The sequence below is a fragment of the Protopterus annectens genome, chromosome 8.part0 (genome assembly GCF_019279795.1).
Source record: "Protopterus annectens isolate FY-2018-M chromosome 8.part0, PAN1.0, whole genome shotgun sequence".
NCBI classification, from domain to species: domain Eukaryota; kingdom Metazoa; phylum Chordata; order Ceratodontiformes; family Protopteridae; genus Protopterus; species Protopterus annectens.
In genome coordinates, this window is record NC_056741.1 from 846,462,673 (window position 1) to 846,477,672 (window position 15,000).

Below are 15,000 nucleotides of genomic sequence, written 5' to 3' on the forward strand. Positions count from 1 at the left end.
GCTTTTTAGTGTCTCACTATGTTAAATGAGTTTAACATAGCGAGACAGTTTTAAAATAAGCAACGGAGATGTCCGTTGCTTATTTCAAACTGTCTCGCTATGTTAAACTCATTTAACATAGCGAACACTAAAAAGCAACGGAGATCTTGCTTTCTCCGCTTTTTGCTCACACTCTGATGTACTGCGCGCGCAGTACATCAGAACTGCCGCGATGCCAGACATCTGCGGAAAGGCAGTAAACAGGCATTATACTATGCCATTATTTAAGAAAAGTAATAGTTTCTTTTCTTAAATAATGTCATGGTATAATAGCAATAACCCACTTCTGGGTGTGGGTAATGCTAAATTTAACCACGGTTGGCTTTGGTTGGTTCCTCGGGCTTCACCCTGGGACCAAACCACGCCAAACGTGGGTAAATTTAGCATTACCCACACCCAGGCATGGGTTATTGCTATAGTATATAACAGGTGAATATTAGGGATCATTTGGAAGTGTCCGAATTTTAATTGTCTGCACAGACTGGACTTCAGGCACTTGATACTGATAAAAGAATCTGAAGTGATAGAAGTTACTGATTATGATGATTGTTAGTGTGAGGTTTTTTTTGAGTTCCACTGGTAGTTTTGATGGTGTTCAGTTATTTAAGAAAGGCTGTTAAGATCATGTTGTATAGGTAAAAGATTCTATTGCAAACTCTTGGATATGAAATGAATGGGCACTGTGACCTAAGATGGAGGATTACTTAACAGTTGTTTACTTTGGTTGAAATGTTTGCTAGAGCAAAGAGGAGAGTGTTGAATATGAGAGTGTGAAGTGTTAGTATATTAAATGGGTATGCTAAACAACAAATTTATCTCAAATACTGATTTTTAATAGTTATTTAGCTATGCTACAGGTGATAATGAATTAATTAACAATAATTACTATACCAAAAGACACAACTGCTGTGGGAAAAACTTGTTACTTCTTAACCCTCGTGAAAGGCCCAGTAAGAAGTCGTCTGTCAACAACATGCCAGGTATTGTTTGCTTTTGTTGTTGTTGTTGTGGCAAGGTGGATTAGATTAAAATGGAATGAGGCCAAATATAGCTATCTATATTTAGTAACAGGCATGGCAAAAATGTATCTCAATGGGTCTACTATACATGATCGAAATTTCAGAAAGCTGAAACCCATATGGCTGAGACCATATGTTCGACTCCTGAAATTTTGAACATGCAAAAAATAAATAAAAACAAAATTACATTATTTTAAAGATGCGAGCAGAGGTATACTGCTATGCCCCCCCACAACCCCCTTAACTTTAATATACCAACTCCGAGATTGCACTACAGTGCGGTAAATGGAAATTCTCCAATTCCGTGCAATGAGGAGCGGTCCGTTCAGAACGTTCGAAATTTCAAAAGTCGAACATATGTTCTCGGCCATATGGGCTTCGGCTTTTTGAAATTTCGAACATCTGTAGGAGACCCATTTCAATATAAAATTGTTTGTTCTGTCTATGTGTTTTGTTAGATAGCACCAGGACTCCACTAGTTTATGAATATGTTTGAAGTGTGTCACGTGTAAGACAATAGTACATAGAAAAAGTTTTGTTGTTGTATTTCATTGTAAACTGATGAAATTGGCTCTCAAAAATTAGTGAATGTATAATAATTATTTTATTAGATTTTTATCAATAAAGTGATATTTAAAAATATCATTAATTGTCATCTGTCTTTGTATGTGATAAAAATAGGAAAAACACCACCACGCTCAATCCACAGACTCGACTTCCACTCAGCTCGAACAGAGAATCGACCAAGTTGGTTTAAAGTATTTAATTTTCCGACCACAAAAAAACACACAAGCCAACTATTATTGACACACGTAATACAAGAACAGGTTACCATCCGAACTATTCAGACTTCCTCAGAACCAATGAAAGCAGGCTAATACCTTCTATTTAAATCTTTTTTGGCGCCAACACAAATCTTAAAGGGACACTACTATTTCATCTAATACATGATAAACTAGTGATTTGACCATATCATAATTACACTTAAGGAAACTTTTAAAATCTTAAAATATATTTTAAAACAGTTGCTTAAATATCATTCATCCTGATGTCAGATCATATATACATCTAAATTACAGTGATTATAATAAATAATAATTTTATATGATACAATGTGTAAGAAATGTAGTGAATATATAGAAATATATTGAAATATTAAAATATATAAATATATCTACAACTGTTCCACTTAATATAGGGACATACAATGTATTAATAGGATGGCTATAAAAATATATGATAGTATGATATAATATGGTATACAATAAAGTGCATTTACAGTGGCTATTATCAAAATACAAAGACTTCACTACAAAAACTAAGTGTGACGTCTTTTTCACTTCATGAGAAGAAAGGGTTTTAAACTTATATATTCATTGATGCCAGGGGGGGTAGTGGCATCAAGAATAATTTGCCATTTACTTTCCAGTAAACTTAAATACACTTTCCAATTACCCATATCTACATATGTTTCAACCTTATCAATGATACAAAACTTAAAAGTATGTTCTTTCCCTTTGTCAATCATATGCTTACTAAGTGCATTTTTGGTGTCTCCCTTTCCCACTTTATAAGTGTGTTCATAAATGCGGGTTTTTAATTTCCTTTCGGTCTTACCCACATAGTAAGCTTGACAGCATACATGGCAGTAAACAACCCTTTAAGCATTTACATTTGCTTTTATACCATTATTTAGTACAATACTTTTACTCTCATTTATATATTGACACTGTCGACAGGATCCACATAACAGTACCCTTTTATAATTCATACTTTTATTATTAGATTGTGATCCGCATTCCAGTATCTTTTGATATTTCGATGTTTTGTATACTACTGGTTGAATCCTCAATTGGGCCTATCGTCTCAGTACTAGTTAATAACTGCCAGTGTTTCGTAAAATTTCTTTACAATGTTAGTGTATGCATTAAACATGATAACATACCTTCCTATCCTCATGTTCATTATTCACCTTAATAGGTCTAGTCTTCCCTAAAGGGTGGAAATCTATTACCCCACTGACTTTTCACATACTCTACAACATCATCTAACATGCTCTTGGGATATTCTCGTTCAGTAAACATCTTATGGATAAGATTAAGTTCTTCAATCATATTTCTTCTTGGATGTCATTCACATTGTCCCTTTACAACATTTTTAAAAATGTGTGGTGGATGATTACTCCCAAATTGGATATAATCATTCGAAAATGTTGCTTTCCTATACAATTTGGATGAAAAGCCATCACCTTCAACGCTGATGTAAGTGTCCAAGTATGGAATGCCAACCTGACTGATTTGGTGTGTAAATTGTAAAAATTCAGTAGTATTATTTATATACTTCATAAAATCACATGTGATGTTAGTTGGTCCATTCCATACTATAAATAAATCATCCAAAATCTAAGTATATAGGGATGTATTTGTAATATTCACTGGTGAATATATATATATTCCACTGAGCATAACCAAGTTGGCAAATATGGGTGCACAAGATGCACCCATAGCTACCCCTCGTGTTTGTCTATAATATTCACCTTGATATTGTATGTAGTTATGGTCCAGAATAAGGCTCATCATATCTACCATAAGGTTGACTTTGTCCCAAGTTAGTCCTGAAAACTTCCTTAAACTATTACTGAAGAATTCTAAACCAATCGTTTTGGGTATGCATGAAAATAGATCTTTGACGTCAATGGTCAGTAACGTAATGTCCTTTCTCCATATATCTGGTGTTAATTTACTTAGAAAGTCCCAAGAATCTTTAATCAAATGTGGGACTTTGGAATAAATATGCTTAGTCCATTGATCGATTACTACACCTATATTGAACGTCTTTGATCGTGAACCAGATATAATAGGTAACCCCCTTCAGACCTATTATATCTGGTTCACGATCAAAGACGTTCAATATAGGTGTAGTAATCGATCAATGGACTAAGCATATTTATTCCAAAGTCCCACATTTGATTAAAGATTCTTGGGACTTTCTAAGTAAATTAACACCAGATATATGGAGAAAGGACATTACGTTACTGACCATTGACGTCAAAGATCTATTTTCATGCATACCCAAAACGATTGGTTTAGAATTCTTCAGTAATAGTTTAAGGAAGTTTTCAGGACTAACTTGGGACAAAGTCAACCTTATGGTAGATATGATGAGCCTTATTCTGGACCATAACTACATACAATATCAAGGTGAATATTATAGACAAACACGAGGGGTAGCTATGGGTGCATCTTGTGCACCCATATTTGCCAACTTGGTTATGCTCGAGTGGGAACATACATATATATTCACCAGTGAATATTACAAATACATCTCCCTATATACGAGATTTTTGGATGATTTATTTATAGTATGGAATGGACCAACTAACATCATATGTGATTTTATGAAGTATATAAATAATACTACTGAATTTTTACAATTTACACACCAAATCAGTCAGGTTGGCATTCCATACTTGGACACTTACATCAGCGTTGAAGGTGATGGCTTTTCATCCAAATTGTATAGGAAAGCAACATTTTCGAATGATTATATCCAATTTGGGAGTAATCATCCACCACACATTTTTAAAAATGTTGTAAAGGGACAATGTATTCGTGGGGCCAGAATGACATCCAAGAAGGAAAATATGATTGAAGAACTTAATCTCATCCATAAGATGTTTACTGAACGAGAATATCCCAAGAGTATGTTAGATGATGTTGTAGAGTATGTGAAAAGTCAGTGGGGTAATAGATTTCCACCCCTTTTAGGGAAGACTAGACCTATTAAGGTGAATAATGAACATGAGGATAGGAAGGTATGTGTTATCATGTTTAATGCATACACTAACATTGTAAAAGAAATTTTACGGAAACACTGGCAGTTATTAACTAGTACTGAGACGATAGGCCCAATTGTAGGGATTCAACCAGTAGTAGTCTACAAAACATCGAGAAATATCAAAAAGATACTGGAATGCGGATCACAATCTAATAATAAAAGTATGAATTATAAAAAGGGTACTGTTAAGTGTGGATCCTGTCGACAGTGTCAATATATAAATGAGAGTAAAAGTATTGTACTAAATAATGGTATAAAAAGCAAATGTAAATGCTTAACGGGTAATTGTAATACACAAAGGGTTGTTTACCTTGCCACATGTGTATGCTGTCAAGCTTACTATGTGGGTAAGACCGAAAGGATTTATGAACACACTTATAAAGTGGGAAAGGGAGACACCAAAAATGCACTTAGTAAGCATATGATTGACAAAGGGAAAGAACACACTTTTAAGTTTTGTATCATTGATAAGGTTGAAACACATGTAGATATGGGTAATTGGAAAGTGTATTTAAGTTTACTGGAAAGTAAATGGCAAATTATCCTTGATGCCACTACCCCCCCTGGCATCAATGAATATATAAGTTTAAAACCCTTTCTTCTCATGAAGTGAAATAGACGCCACACTTAGTTTTTGTTGTGAGGTCTTTGCATTTTGATAATAGCCACTGTAAATGCACTTTATTGTACACTATATTATATCATACTATTATATATTTTTATAGCCATCCTATTAATACATTGTATGTCCCTATATCAAGTGGAACAGTTGTAGATATATTTATATATTTTAATATTTCAATATATTTCTATATATTCACTACATTTCTTATACATTGTATCATTCAAAATTATTATTTATTATTATTACTGTAATTTAGATGTATATATGATCTGACATTAGGATGAATGATATTTAAGCAACTGTTTTTAAAATATATTTTTAAGATTTTTTAAAAAATTTCCTTAAGTGTAATTATGATATGGTCAAATCACTAGTTTATCATGTATTAGATGAAATAGTAGTGTCCCTTTAAGATTTGTGTTGGCGCCAAAAAAGATTTAAATAGAAGGTATTAGCCTGCTTTCATTGGTTCTGAGGAAGTCTGAATATTTCGGATGAAAGCGCTTAACCTGTTCTTGTATTACGTGTGTTAATAACAGTTGGCTTGTGTGATTTTTTGTGGTTGGAACATTAAATACTTTAAACCAACTTGGTCGATTCTCTGTTCGAGCTGAGTGGAAGTCGAGTTTGTATGTGATAAAAGTCAGAGAACTCAAACACAGCTAGAGGTGTAGGACTTCTTGCAAAATATTGTAATTCACCATGTCCTGATAAAGCTCTGTGACCAGGAGATACTATATGAGGTCTTTTCTGGGTAGCAGTGGTCATACCCAATGCATTGTTTACAGGAACTTGGATGTTCATTCCTTCATTTTGAAAGTGGACTTGAATGGCTTTCCAGATGTGGAGAGTGCTTATTTGCACATGAAAACAGGAAATGTCATAGAAGAGCTATCAGTTTCAGGGTAAACCCTTACCCTTTTTAGTTTGGAAACCTTTCTTTTTATAGACTGTATTCAGCACCCGCAGTGCATTTAAATGTTTAAAACCTAAACTTTATACAATCAAGAAAGATATAATAACATGATATTAAAAAAAACAACAGGTCTGTAAACACCCAAACTGAAAGACATCAGATAATAATAGTCATGTAAATTAAAACTGTAGAAATCTACAAATGGGTTCCTTTTTAATTTGTTGGTGGAAGAAGTCTTTTCAACGAACTTACTACTCATAGATGCTTACTTGTGCAGACAAGGTGTTCAAACCTTTCTCTTCTTAGATGATTGGTTCTTTGCTGCAAACTCTTGGATGCTTCTCCAGAAAGCTGCAAGTTTAGCCCTAGCCATTTGTTCATATCTTTCTTTCATGATAATATCCTGCCTAGTTACACTGCAGGCTCCTAAGTTTACTTGTTCATGGATTATTCTGATAGAAAAATGTGTACCCCCTTTCCAGTAGGGTCCTACTGGCAAAAGTTCATAGGTCAATGTACAGGTTAGGACTGGCTAAGTTGCCAGTGTGGGTTAAATTTTATATATATGTTAGCTCCAGCAGTATCTCACATCCTCAGCCTTTAGCCACATCCTTGAAGCTAACAGGGATTTGCAGAAAGATTCTGAGGTGGTAAGACACCTACAAACAGGAACTCCATTTTAGAATCAGGAGCTACTTCTTCTCATGCTGAATGATGCCTTCTTGGAGCAGTGAGAAGATCATATACAGTTGCTGAGTACATAGTGGCTTTGGTCTGCAACAGAAAAATAACCTTCATGTAGATGTAGTCGAAGCTAGAACTACAAACTGCCAGTAAGGTTTTGCAGACTTTTGAAACTACACAAGCTCCTATGTATAAGGTACATCAGAAACTGAAAAGACAACACCAGAAACAGAAATGATATGTGAAATTAAAATGTTCAGCAGTGATGTCCCATTTCACTGAAAGCATAATTTAAAAAAATATCTAAATCTATAGACCCAGCTGCTGTAGGGAATGAGGAAGGCTGAAGTGGGTGCTGAAAAGAATCAACTAAATGCCATCAAAAAGCCATATTCTGCTTGAAGAAACAAGGAAGGGACTTCTTAACTCTTTGACAAGAAGAGCTGAAGTTTTAATTCGATTAGAATCATTTTTTATCTCAGCATCATGCACAAGTTAAAATCTCTTTATTTGATGTTTTAAGCAGACAGCTCAACCAGCATCACAAGAAGGAGCTGACCTGTTAGGTCATGCATGCCATTAATGACCTGTAGGGGGCACCGCAGCTGCTGCATTTTGCATTCTCGTTTAGTGACAAGCTTCATCAGTTATATGACTGTGTGACAAATCCAAGGCTTCATTTTTTATGCTTTAACTCTTTACATCTGAAAACATTTTTCCAGAATGACTTTTCTATCTCCAATTTTCCAAACAGTATTCATGCCAAAAAAGAAGGACAATACTAACTTGATTACTATAGCAGTTTAAAGAATTTTCCAACATGTCCACCCTCCAGGTCCTCTAGCTTAAACAACACTTCCTCTGCCAGTGCAACTAAATATGCTTTCACAGACAGGGGAGGACTCTGCACTTAGGTCTCATTTTCCTCTGTCTGCATGCATAGCTTATTCGTCTGCAGTACTTTCCAGATAAATGTCATCCTCGATGTGCAAAATATATCTGCATTGTGAAATGCAATTCATCCAGATATTCATTATAACATATTTACATCGCACAATAGTTTTTTTCATTTTTTACTTTATAACACCATAAAAATATTTGGGTGGAATATTGCTAAACTTTCTAGTCCTGTAAAAATGATATAATTTCTGTATATATAACATTTATCAAACCTGACTTTACATGTTTCCAAGAAACACAGCCAGACTATAAATATTAAATCCTTTCTAAAAATGAAAACCAGCATTATTACTAAAAATACTATTATTGCCCCACTACCGAGGACACTCTAACATGAATGATTTGTCAATCTTTGACCTGCTTTCACATCTATTTTTCTTAACCTTTCCAAAAGTCTGAAAAAAATTGTCTATCATCAGGTGGTGGAAGACACCAATAAATATGCATTATATTCTAGTTCCCATCAAACGGAGAGCTCATAGTCTGTGTAGGTTAAGCCACTTTTAGGTCTATGTAGAACAGATGTGTTATATGCATGGGAGAACTGGTGATGAAAAGTTGTTTGTATTTCCACCCAGAACAACAGGATACAAGGCTACATCACAGGAGCCGTTTTGTAGATTTTAAATGGACCTTTGATTTTTTTTTTTATGTTTCCTTATTTATTTAATTTGATTACCTTTTATGTTTCCTTATTTATTTCATTTGATTACCTTTTACGTTTCCTTATTTATTTCATTTGATTACAAGGTAAGTAAACTAGTCCATGGATCATTTTCAACCTTAAGTCAGGCAATCAACTCTGTAACTTCAGTTTTGGTTCTGGCCCTTTCTCATGGTGGAAGGATTGCCTTACCCGCATAATTGCCAGAGACAAATTTAATTCTGCTATATGAAATAGTTACCTACCTGATTCTGGGGTACCTCACAGCTCTTGTGTCCCTTTTACCTTCTTTCTTTATGAGTGAATGATCCTGTCTTATTTTTTTTGGGGGGTATTAAACTTCATTAAACCATAAATAACCAAACAATACTCACAACATTTTAATAAATAATCTGCCTATCAGTTAAACATGAACCTTTTTTACATCCTCATATATTTCTTTAACCCCCCCCCCCATAACTGGAGTTCATAATTTTGAGTACTTTTCAGTCTTTAATAAGTTAAATCTTCTCTCGGATAGTGATCCCTGCACTCGTTATATACATTTTCCAGTTATTGAGTAGAAACGTCAGTCATACTGAAGCCCATATTTTCTCACCAGTAAAATAACATTTGTCATCTGTGGAATCTGGTTTCTGCTAAGAAACATCATCAAAATCAAGCAAATAAATTACAGTACTTTTCTACACCTATCTCAAACCCTTTCTCTAGGTATTTCTGATCCCTTCCCAGTTTCTGCTTTCTCCATTTCTGCATTTATCTAGGTGTTTTATTTGATTATTTTCTTACTGTATCTGTGCTCACCCCTTGTAACTGCATAACCTTTTGCAATCAGCTTGCAGCAGCCTATGAGCTCTCTAGACCATTAGCCCTCTGGTAGATGAAGATTAGATTCCTGAGTGTAATTTGTCCATGGTTCAACTTGCTGAGGATTGGCGCTCCTCCACAGGAAATTAGTATCGTCAAGTTGTGCTGGCAGTGATGCCCTTTGGTGGGGGGGAATTTCTCCCCCTTCTTCGAGTTGGTGCAACTGTGTAGTTGATACATATAAGTTCAGGGGATGGGATCTATATTACATCATCAAAAACCCCAATCATCAAATCACTATTCAGCGAACACACTTTGTCGAAACCTCACTCCATCAAACGGCCATTTAATCAAAGTTTTTCACATGGAAAAACAATGGTTGGCTGTCATTTGGAATTTGCCCTTTTCCCCACTGTGGTATGATCTCAGAGTTGGTATATTTAGTTGGTGGGGTGAGGGTTTAGCCCCCCACATTTGGGGGTATGGGGGCACAGCCCCTCACTTGGGTGGGTTTTAAATTTTTTAAATTTTGTGACGTTTGCTAGGTTGGTGAAATATTGTTTTTCCCTTCGAAAAACTTCAATTAAATGGATGTTCGATGGAGTGAGGTTTCGGCAAAGTGTGTTCACCGAATAGTGATTCGATCGTTTGTGTTTCTGATGATGTGATATAGATCCCAGGGGATATAGGGGGTATAGGGGGGCTTGCACCCTGCAAAGTTCACTTAAAATGCATTTTCAACTGTTTTTATTTTTTTTCTGTGAATGGAGTTTTGGAATTCCAATACAGAGCAATTTGAGCTTCATCTACTTATAGTGGAAGCTGTCTAGACTGGTGACACCAGAAGACAGAATATTTGCACTTAAATATTGTCTTTCTTCACTAAAGTGTGCCCTTCCCCTTTTATGAACCGCTTCAAGTCACCCTTATCTGGCCATCACTTTGTCTCAGTAGCTGAAGTGAAATGTCTGCCTACGAAGGAAAGAGTGACTCTTAATTTTCCAAACTTCATTCATAACCTCCTCAATAATGGCTACTGCTCCTTCCTTCTTTTAAAATTAACACCTACTCACTCTGAGGATAGTCAGGATAATGGACTTCAACAACGAAATATCAAACTATGAACTGTTAAATTGAAGGTCATTAGAATAAATTCATGAAATTGGAATTTCATCAAAATATCGAGCAATATAGTGCAAAAGAATTGTTTTTTGCAGGGAATAAGCTCTAACGTACCCCACAACCCTAGCTTGTACATACTCTCTCTGAGGTTGCATAATATTGTTAAAGAGTACAAACACTAGCCCTTGCAAAACACTCATTTACACTATATTTTTTCACATTTTAATGATCTGCAGATCTGAAGAGTTTGTTCCCATGTACTCAGATTTAACATATTTTCTGTTACCCAGTTGTCACCCCTCATCCTACATCTACCATGCTGTCTTTCAGCAAAGCATTTTCTCCTTCTGCTCAGTGTCTTCGGAGTGTTCTACCTTCTACATCAAAGAAGATTCCCATTTCCAAACTATTGCACTCCAAAAGTCAAAATGCAGAAGTTTTATAGAGATTATATATCTTCTGTAGCTCTCTGATGATTTGTCGTCCACTTTTCAGTCTAATAACTTCTAAATTCTTCTTATTTAAGTCAAACTGCCATATTCTTGCAGATCTCTCTATTTTTCCTTTGTTTGACTGCCTAATTACTTCTTCACACAAACACCTCTGTGAACCCCAGTTTCTGCCCTACTTATCTGCTGCTTTTCACTCTCCCTTCTCCATCATTCATATCAATTATTATTATTATTATTATTATTATTATTAGTGAATAAGGCACACTGACCTTTTTTCAGGAATGAACCATGACCATTGTTTGGTTAAGTGATTCGTTCAGAGTCCTTCTGAAATCAAGTGGGGATTGAGCCTAGGGAATCAAACATTTGACTACAGCATGAAGCTATTTAGAGATTCACAGCCTTAATCCTCTGTGCTAAGCTGCCACCTTTGTTCTTGGTAAGACAATGCTTTCAGTATTGTCATTGCACTTTCTATTTTACCTCCCATTCTGTTCCACTGAAGCTTCTGTAAATAAAATGTTTTCTTTTTCCATATGTTTTTAACCACATCCTCTTTTCCTTTGAGTGCAGTCCTTAAAGTTTAGCTTATATTGCCCTGGTTGGGACACTTGCACTTATTCTTATAGACCTTGAAATGGTTCTGTACCTTGTAGAGCTTAGAAATGTTATTCTCTGTTTCCCAGTTCATAATTTAGCCTCCCTTTATTGGTAACCATTTGAAATGTTGGGACCAACTAGTCCAAGTCACAGAATAAGGAGACTGAATGCCAAAAGAACAGATGTATATATGCCAAGTCCAAGATGGACATTTCCAGGAATATTCCCTTTTCTCCAAAGTATGTCAATCTTGGAGTTGGTATATATAAATCTGGGAGGTGTAGGGCAATTTGCAGAAAAAAGTTTAAAGGAGAAGACCAGTCTTCGAGATTCACTCTTTTCCTGGGTTTTCGGTCTTTTTTTTGACATGTTGAGTGTTGATATTTCAATAGGGAGCTGACTAAACATACCAGCTTCACCTTTCATCATGGATTTTCACCTGCAGTTATTCTTTTGCTAAAATACATAGATATTAGGGAATGTTGTTCCACGACTCACTGTTTTGAGTCTCATAACTGTAAACTGTTACCAGTAAAAAAAAAAAAAAATGCACACAAGATCATTGTAGAATAGATCAAAACTGAAATCTCAAAAAATAATTCTGAAATGTATTAGCACAGAAAATGATGTGAGATGCTGAAAACAAATAGAACACATAATATTAATCCATGAAATAAAATATGTAGCACTTCACCCCCACTACTAAATTATTTTAACCTTATGATTGCCACATCAGAGACAGTAATTTTATAGATATATATATGTATCTCTCTCTCTCTCTCTCTCTCTCTCTCTATATATATATATATATATATATATGGGTCTACCTGATAACACCGAAACGCTAAAACACTGACAACGAAATAACCAACACGACAAAACTGAAAATTCAAAAAATACGAAACTTCACATGCCCGACAAACCATAATCCCAACAATCAACAAAACAAATACCTTTCCCGAAAAACTCACACACAACACAAGCACACCAAAAACCTTACAAACCTACACTAAACCTTACATGCACAACTATCTATGCACTAACCTTAACCCAAACCCTAACCCTAAGGTCCGTCACTATTGCACACTTACCTTACCCACACCCTAACCCTAACTCACTTAATCTGCCCCTAACCCTTAAGTCTGTCACTATCGCACACTTACCTTACCCGCACCCTAACCCTAACTCATTTAATCTGCCCCTAACCCTTAAGTCCGTCACTATTGCACACTTACCTTACACGCACCCTAACCCTAACTCACTTAATCCACCCCTAACGCTTAAGTCTGTCACTATCACACACTTACCTACCCACACCCTGACCCTAACGTCTGTCCCTCTCGCACACTTACCTTAACATGTCGGTGTTCTCAGCATCAGGATTCTCAACTTTCGGTCTTCTCCATTGTCGATCTTCTGGTGTTGGTGTTCTCGTTGTCCGCGTTGTGGACTTTCGGTGTTTTCAGGTAGATCTATATATATATATATATATATATATATATATATATATATATATAGATAGATAGATAGATATAGATATATAGACTGCTGGGGGGTTGCCCCTAAAAATCATTGTAATTTGGACCCAGTTTTGCCTTCTTTGCCTACCAACCATTGAGCATCTCTGGTTAGATTTGAGCCCATTGAGATCCGTCTAGAAGGGCAATAATCCAGGGAGCCATGAGAGTCATTTGCACCCCTGCATCTCTTTTCCCCTTCCCCTGGCTTCATCACACTTGACGGGGGCCCTGTGGAGACTGCAGGAACAATGTAATGTTTAGCCCCTCCACCAGCTTCATATCATTCAGAATGTGAGTTGGGGGCATTTTTTCTGTAGCTGTAACCTGCATTCTGGTGGTGATGTGAATCTTTGTATCACCACAGGGGCACCCTATACCTGTCTATTGGAGCATCTCACTCCTTCCTCCTTGCAGACAAGGGCTACCGTCACCAGGCTGGCAGGCCACAAACCACATCCTCTCACTTCTGGCTCTTATTTTTGTGCAGGTCTCCACTTGAATTAGCTAGCTAGATGGAACCACCATGCCCTGTCTCTGTGATGGGCAAGCCATAAGCTGTCTCTTCCAGTGCCCAAGCTATTACTTGAACTCAGGTCACCTTGGCATCACTCAGACTTAGTAGTTATAGAGTTCCTTACTTCATTTACTATAAAGACTTCGAATGATGTAGGCATTTCAAGTAATATATCTTAAAAGCATTTCAATTTGTGTTTCAGCACCTAGCATTCAATCAGAAATGATGTGACCAGTTAAAGAGGTTCCAGTCCAGCTAGTGTCCCCTGAATATTATGTAAAATGAGTGTATAAATTTCAGAAAAAATAAGATGGTCACAAGTGAGTTCACACTGCATGGTTGAGCATGTGATCCTCAGGACTGCAAGTATTTCAGCGTGAGCACACACACACACACACACACACACACACACACACACACACACACACACACACACACACACACACACACACACACACACACACACACAAACTCTGAAATTGCTGTAATGTTCTCTCTTCTTTGAGGTACAATGATCTTGGAGTTAGCATGCATGCATATATATATATATATATATATATATATATATATATATGTGTGTGTGTGTGTGTGTGTGTACATATATATATATATATATATATATATATATATATATATATATATATATATATTGTGTGTGTGTGTTGTGGTAGTTTCAGCACCCCACATCATGGGAATAAACCCTGAGAACATGCTTAAAAAGTATAGTAGTGCCTTTTGAAGTTTGATGTTACTTGTGTTAAATCACATTTAAATTTTCATAATTTTGGAACTGAAAGCAGTATTGAATGTCTGATAGGGTACTGTTACAAACTGGTTGCTGTTTTATTTTAAATGCTTGTGTGCTGAAGTAACTTTAAATATGCATTTGTATAACCTTTTCTTTGCTTATATTATAAAGAAAACAAAATTCAAAAATGCCTACTGTATTTATTTGTTTCTCTATTTATGTTTGTATTTATTGCCTTTTGTTAATTTTAAAGCTTGTGGATAAAATGCTTTTCTTATTATTCTCCTCTACAAATTGTACTATGTTGTCTGTTAACTTGCAGTAAATGTTCCGTGCAAGGTACAGTAAATACACCTAACATTTGCTGCAAATTATGCGAATGGTTAAGAGGGTATGATAATTGTAACAGTACATTCCAAAGCAGGATACATTTACTCACTATGTAAAATGATGAAACTGACTTATCCTTCTACTGTTCCATTCCCTGTACCCT

General features: G+C 35.8%; 1 protein-coding gene across 1 annotated transcript in view; it reads right to left on the reverse strand.

Moving 5' to 3' along the window:
* LOC122808354 (deoxyribonuclease gamma-like) overlaps positions 1-15,000 on the reverse strand; it is a 248,208-nt gene that overhangs the window by 232,924 nt on the left and 284 nt on the right. The window lies entirely within an intron of this gene.